This window comes from Oreochromis niloticus, linkage group LG20 (assembly GCF_001858045.2).
Source record: "Oreochromis niloticus isolate F11D_XX linkage group LG20, O_niloticus_UMD_NMBU, whole genome shotgun sequence".
In the NCBI taxonomy this organism is placed as follows: Eukaryota; Metazoa; Chordata; class Actinopteri; order Cichliformes; family Cichlidae; genus Oreochromis; species Oreochromis niloticus.
In genome coordinates this window covers 27,603,350-27,609,349 of record NC_031984.2, presented here as the reverse complement: position 1 = coordinate 27,609,349, position 6,000 = coordinate 27,603,350, and the positions used below count along the sequence as shown (strand labels likewise).

Here is a 6,000-nt window from a genome sequence, read left to right as displayed (position 1 = left end):
TCCCCCAACTTCCTAAATAGACCCCCACCATTTGTCTTACAGTATGAGTGTCAGACATGTTAAAATCACCAAGGCATTACAATAACGTGATTAATACATAAGTGAAAGAAATTCCATTACAATCCCACCCTTTGATTCTTAAATCAAGAATCACATTAATACCAGAATTTCTTTCCTGACATTCTGTATATCACATCAACATTATTGTACACTTAAAGGAGTTTCACACTGTGTATCCTCACTTCACTGTTCTCCCACCACCCTTTGTTCATCTTTAATCCTCCCCACAATCTAAGCTCTCACATGCAAATGGCAACAACAATTATACAGAGGAAAGGTCTTCTCCATAGTGTCAGAGTACTTTGCATGGCAAAGTGAAACATCCTTAGGTGGTCATTCCCAGTCACAGTCATGGCTCCTGGTGTCTGTGCCATTTACAGAGTCATAATTCCAACGTTTGTCTCCCTCTGTGCTGTCACTTTTTGAGCTTGGCATGCTCTCTTCATCCCTCGATTTCTGTTCCAACGCGGGTGTAGATTTAAGGCAGAGCACGTCGTACACCTTAGTTGTCTTCCTCAACGTCAACGTAGAAACTTTTCATTTTATTTTAAGATTTTGCTGTTCAAAATCTCCTCGTGACAATCCTTTGGAAGCCCAGTGGTGCAGCCCACTGTTGTTTGTCTGCTGTCCTGCAGATGGTCCCTGCTTCTCACTGGTCCTGGTGAAGCATTCTCTCCTGGTCATGGTCTGTATCTGCACCTCAGTCAATCCTTCCATATCTCTCATGTCACGGTCCCTGAAATTTAAAAATGAAAGCTTCCACGGAAAACCCTCTTTTGCCCTATGTCAGCTTAGCACAATTAGACATGCACAATGAAGTTGTGCATTGTCTCTTAAAAATTCACAGGGCTTCTCCCCTGGAGTAGTTTCACTCCAGGCCCTGTCATAATGAAAAAAAAAAAACATTAGCCAGTGGTGTGTCCTGCTGTAAATCATGTGATTAGATCCCACGATTAACCCTTTGCTGTGGAAAAATAGATGTTATGCACACTTTCTCACAGTGACCTCTGCACTGCAAACAATACAAGGTCATGAATAACACACCGCTGGTAAATTCAAAGACATAGAAAGTGGCAATTAAAAGGTTAAATCAGCACGGCCTAAAAGCCCATGCAACCTGTTGCTGTCATCTTTCTGCTCCTGTAAAAAGAAACATACATACATACATCCACCCTTTTGTCAGGTCAAGGTTTTGTCAGTCCAGTCAGTCCCCATTTTTATTTGCTGACAGTAGAACCTCGTGACGCAATAAGTTTCTACTGCCAGCAATGACGTCATTTCAAAAAAGAAAAAAAGAATTTAGACTGGATTACCTCGCTGAATCCTTTTTGGCAGGGACTTGTTTTCTGGTTGTCCCAAATAAGTGGCTTTCTCCCGAGCCCATTTTAATTTTTTGGAGAAACTCACTTGCGATTGTTCAACATGTTGTGTAGCGCTTTCGATCCCGATCTTGCAGGCCTGCTTCAAAAGAGAAAATTGCCAAACAAAAATCTCAGTGCACTGTTAAAAATCAGGCCTCTTTTTAGAAGTTGTCTAAGCATGCTCTTAGAATGATAGATCAAAACAAAACTGATTGGCAGTTTCAAAGTGGTACCAAAGGAAAATGCAAAATCCCCAAAACTTTCATCCACCAGTCACACACCTCACACAACAACATTCTATTAGATAATGAGTTTTGTTTTCCCCCATGTACCCAGATGTGTGCCATGATAAGACCTCCCCCACACATCAGAAACAAGAAACTCAAGAATCTATCAGTCCCCACTCATCTGACCCCCCTGCAGCATTCTGTTCACCCTTGCAATAATTCAATCATCCTTCCCCAAAATAATACTAGTTCACTAGTCTATGTATCACTTCTTAACCCACTAAGTGAACCGGACAAGATGATGGTAACAGCAATGCATGCTTAAAATACTATTTGGTCTTCATGAGCTTCATTGCATGTGTGTTTGTGTTAGTAGGATCAATGCATTTTTCTGTTTGTGTAATTTTTGTGTACCTCTCCTCTTTGCGGTGCTCCAGACACTTTTCAATTCTCCACGCAAGGCAGTCGTTTTTCTTCCCAGTTTCCTAAACCCAAATTTCATTTCCCACACTAAAACAGCCATGTTCTCCCCTGCTCCTTCCACTGTGGTCTCATCTCATCTCTCCCCCTTGCAGCAGTCCAGTGAGAGTCAGTTGTCTTTCAGCTTTGTCCTGTGTTTTCCACTGTCTCATCTTGCCATTTTGTTCCAAAAGTGGCAAATGTCCAACTCAGTCAAGTCTTTTCAAAGGTCCATTCACACACAGTGAAGTTGCAGCTCGTTCTAAATGCACATCCATCCATCCAGTCATGATGATGCCATTTTTCTCCTTGCTGTCGCTGTCTTGCACAGCTGCTGCTGCTGCTGCTGGACCTTCACTGCTCAGGACACTGCTGTGAGCTCTTGATATCCATCTCGTTGTTCTGGAACTGCATTTCTTGTCTTCAGGGAGAGATTCTTGGAGCTTGTTTTCTCAGGGTGACAAACACATGGAAGTTAAGCTGTAAAACAATTCAGCCAAAACTTGGCTTGAGTGTTTCTAATGATGTTAACCTATAATTTTCTTCCGACTGCTGCACGTGGAAAATTGATCCGGGTCTGTTCCTCACCTGCAAGTGACACACTGAGACATTTTGATCATTGTTCTCATTGCTTAAAGAAACACGTCTCCCCTCTCTGGTTCTGAAGTCCCCTTTCTTAAAAACCCAGAGAGATTGTAGTTGTTCTACATTGAAAATCACCAAACCCTCTTCCTATTTTTTTTACTTATTTTCATCAACAATTCTGCTAAAAAGAAATTTTTTGTGTGTCCACACTAGGGGAGCTGGTGGTCTGCAGGACCACCACCTTCCGCTAGTTGGAGACGAGACGACTTTTACACTCCTCTTTTTTCTTTTCTTGTTTTTTGTTCCCCATTTTCAACATTTTGAACCCAATTTTTCACTGTTTTTTTTTTTTTTTTTTTTACACACACATCAACTTTTCCCACACAACCATTCTCTGCAATCTTACACACCACACATTTACTCAGTTCTTACCATACAGTCACACATTGAGTTTTGTCCCTGGCCGCCTGGTGAAACGTCTGCCGCTCTACTGGATCTAGATCCCATTTTACTACACGAGGCGTCCCCCGTGAGGCCCTTGCCTTCTACGGACCAAGGAACGAACACCACCACTCCGTGCACTATAGTATGCAGAAATGGACTCCGACAGCGTACCCGAACCGCTGTCCCTGTGGCGTACTTGGATCGAACACAGGTCTGGGCCGGCTTCTCCCCAACAGCGCGCTCGAGCCAATGTCCTTGTGATGGACCGTACCCAACACAAGCCTGGGGCCTCAAACCACCAGGATTTCCTCCCGGAGACTCGAACTCCGGGGGCAACCAGCGTACTATTCAAAGAGGAATAGCAGATCACATGCGCTCACAGTGATCTGCACTGCCAGCAGTCCCTCACCTGCATCTTTGCCATCAATGTTGAACTTCACTGGCAGAGAGCTGGGCACTCCAGTGGTTTTAAGGCCGGATCCACTTGCACGCACCTTGCTGGCATCATGGGTGGGCAGCACCTTCACCTTGTAAGGGTGGACAAAAGGGAAGAGAAGAACAACACGCTCACAAATGAAAGGAGCCTCATTTACAGAACCCAGTAAACCACACAAAGACTTTTCCATTTTTAAAGCTGGCCAGAGTGCAACACTGTAACATGTAACACCTAGAAGGTTCAGATGGTTGCAGTACTTTGCTCATTTGGATCAAAAGTTTGGGGGAAAATCTTTCATTAAATCAAGTGATTGTAATGCTCTTGCTTCCGTTGTGTAGTTAACCATCTATCATTTTAGATGTTTCATTAGCAGCCTGATGAAATTAGCTGTGTCGTTAGCCCACTTCAGCCATCCAAACAGATGACCATCTAAGGTGAATTATGCAGATCACTAGCACAGTACACAGATTACCACTTCTTATTCCAGCCAGACTTGTTGTTACTTCATTCTAATCATGCAGGAACAACAAAGATTTATTCCTACTGGCTTTTTAAAATGTGCTTCTTCTATTCTAGAAAAACAAAAACATGTTATCACAGGCTTTTGTTTTTTTCAATGACATCTGTGTTGGCTGTGTCAGTTGCAGGCAAACATTTATCATAATGGTTAGATATTAGGAAATAGCTTAAAATTAGTGCATATTTAACTTGTTACACTGCCTTGATGTTACCTGCATGGGATCTCCTCATCAGCATATGACTGTACCCTGGATGATGATATGTGAGGAGCTTGACCTTGATTCGCTAACAGAAACTAGCTAGCTTAGCGCACATGTCTTGTGGCAAGATATATGCACCTAAATGATTTAAGTCATTGGCTGTTCTGCCAAATTGCCACCAACCTGCAACTTTGTGAGCTGACTGTTTCGGGATTTTTGTGTTTTACACAACAAAAAGAAAAGAAAAAGATCTACAGATTCAGGCATTTCCTTACCTGTGGTAGTCGCGTAGAATGACGTCACTGACAATGGTTTAAGATGAAAACAAACTTTCTCAAACAAAAAAAAAATTTAAAAAAACAAAAAAAGAAGAAGTGAGTCGGCGTGTCATCTTTACCGAGCACCATACATGTTTTGCCTCACATTAAAATTATTATTTTTCCTTTTCAAAAATAATTCGTGTTCAGAGAAGTCAAATATACCACATTTGCACTAATTCCACGGCCTGGCAGGTGGCGCAGAGCACTTGTCGCCGGCCCCTGGCACCTTGAAGTACAGACGGGCGATGGTTCGAGTCTCACTCATGCCGAGTCCTGTCTAGAGCTTCGGTCTGCTAGGGGGATTCCCGGTCTGCGCCGGGAATCCCGACCTTTTTTTGCCTTTTCTGTTTTTCTTTTTTTTAGGGTGTTGGGGCCTTTATTTACAAAGCTGGGACTATCTCCGTTGTCATGGCTACCAACAACAACGCCAGCTTGGGGGAGACCGGAGACCCGATAAGCACAGACTCATTCATCCTTTATCCACTTTCTTTTCACTGCTGCTGCTGCTGCTGCTGCTGTGGGAAACGCTGGGACTTGTGTGGCTATGCAGTTTTTGCCTTGTTGGGACCAGTCTTGAATTTTACACATTTGATAAGTGAAGACTGGATGTTTAGTGACCAGAGCTGGGATAATCTGGACACAATCTGCAGCCTGCATCTCCAAATCACAAATGGCTTTAGATCTGATCTAAGATCTAGCAGACAGGCATGCATGTCTCAGGGTGATTACACACTAACACATTGTGATTAATCACACACATTTGTATACATTTTATTCACAAGATTTTAAAAAACAAACAAACAAAAAAAACCAAACTCAGGAGGGGAGAGCCTGAAACCATTTACCGAAGTCACATTAGCAGCAGTGTTCAGCCTAAAAAATACACAAGTTACAAGTCGTGCATTTGAGTCATGCAGCCATATTATTTCTTAATTTATTCAATTATTTTCGAGACACTGTTAGTTGTTAGAAGCCAGTGTTTTAATGATAGGACATATATGACAGTAATGAGACAAAAACACAGATAGAATCGCAGAAAGCTTGTTTCTCTCCCGTTAGGCTATAGGCCCAGTTACCTTTGACTTTTCTGTGGTCAGTAGCCCTTCATGTCATATTCTGTCTCTATGTACAATATAGCATTACTAATACAATAACCTGTACGTCAATGAACTTCATTGTGTAATTGATGGCAGTTCTGAAAGTACTAGTCACTTAAAGGTTAAATTTCACATCTCAATTCTCATCTTTGAGTAACTAGAACTCCGAGCTATGAAATAAATGTAGTGAGGTTAAAGTATCAAATCAAAGTATCAAATTCTCTGTTATACTTGACATTTATTTTCTAAAAAAACACTTTGCTCTGCTGCCAAAATAATTTCCTCCTATAAA

At 42.0% G+C, this 6,000-nt stretch overlaps 1 long non-coding RNA gene across 1 annotated transcript; it reads right to left on the bottom strand.

The window, feature by feature from the left end:
- Nucleotides 1-2,868: 2,868 nt before the first annotated feature.
- Nucleotides 2,869-5,233, bottom strand: LOC109196198 (uncharacterized). Its single transcript, XR_002057690.2, has 3 exons — nt 4,774-5,233; nt 4,567-4,620; nt 2,869-3,663 (listed from the first exon to the last, which is right to left on the bottom strand). It is a non-coding gene; the product is annotated as an uncharacterized LOC109196198 (long non-coding RNA).
- Nucleotides 5,234-6,000: the final 767 nt, after the last annotated feature.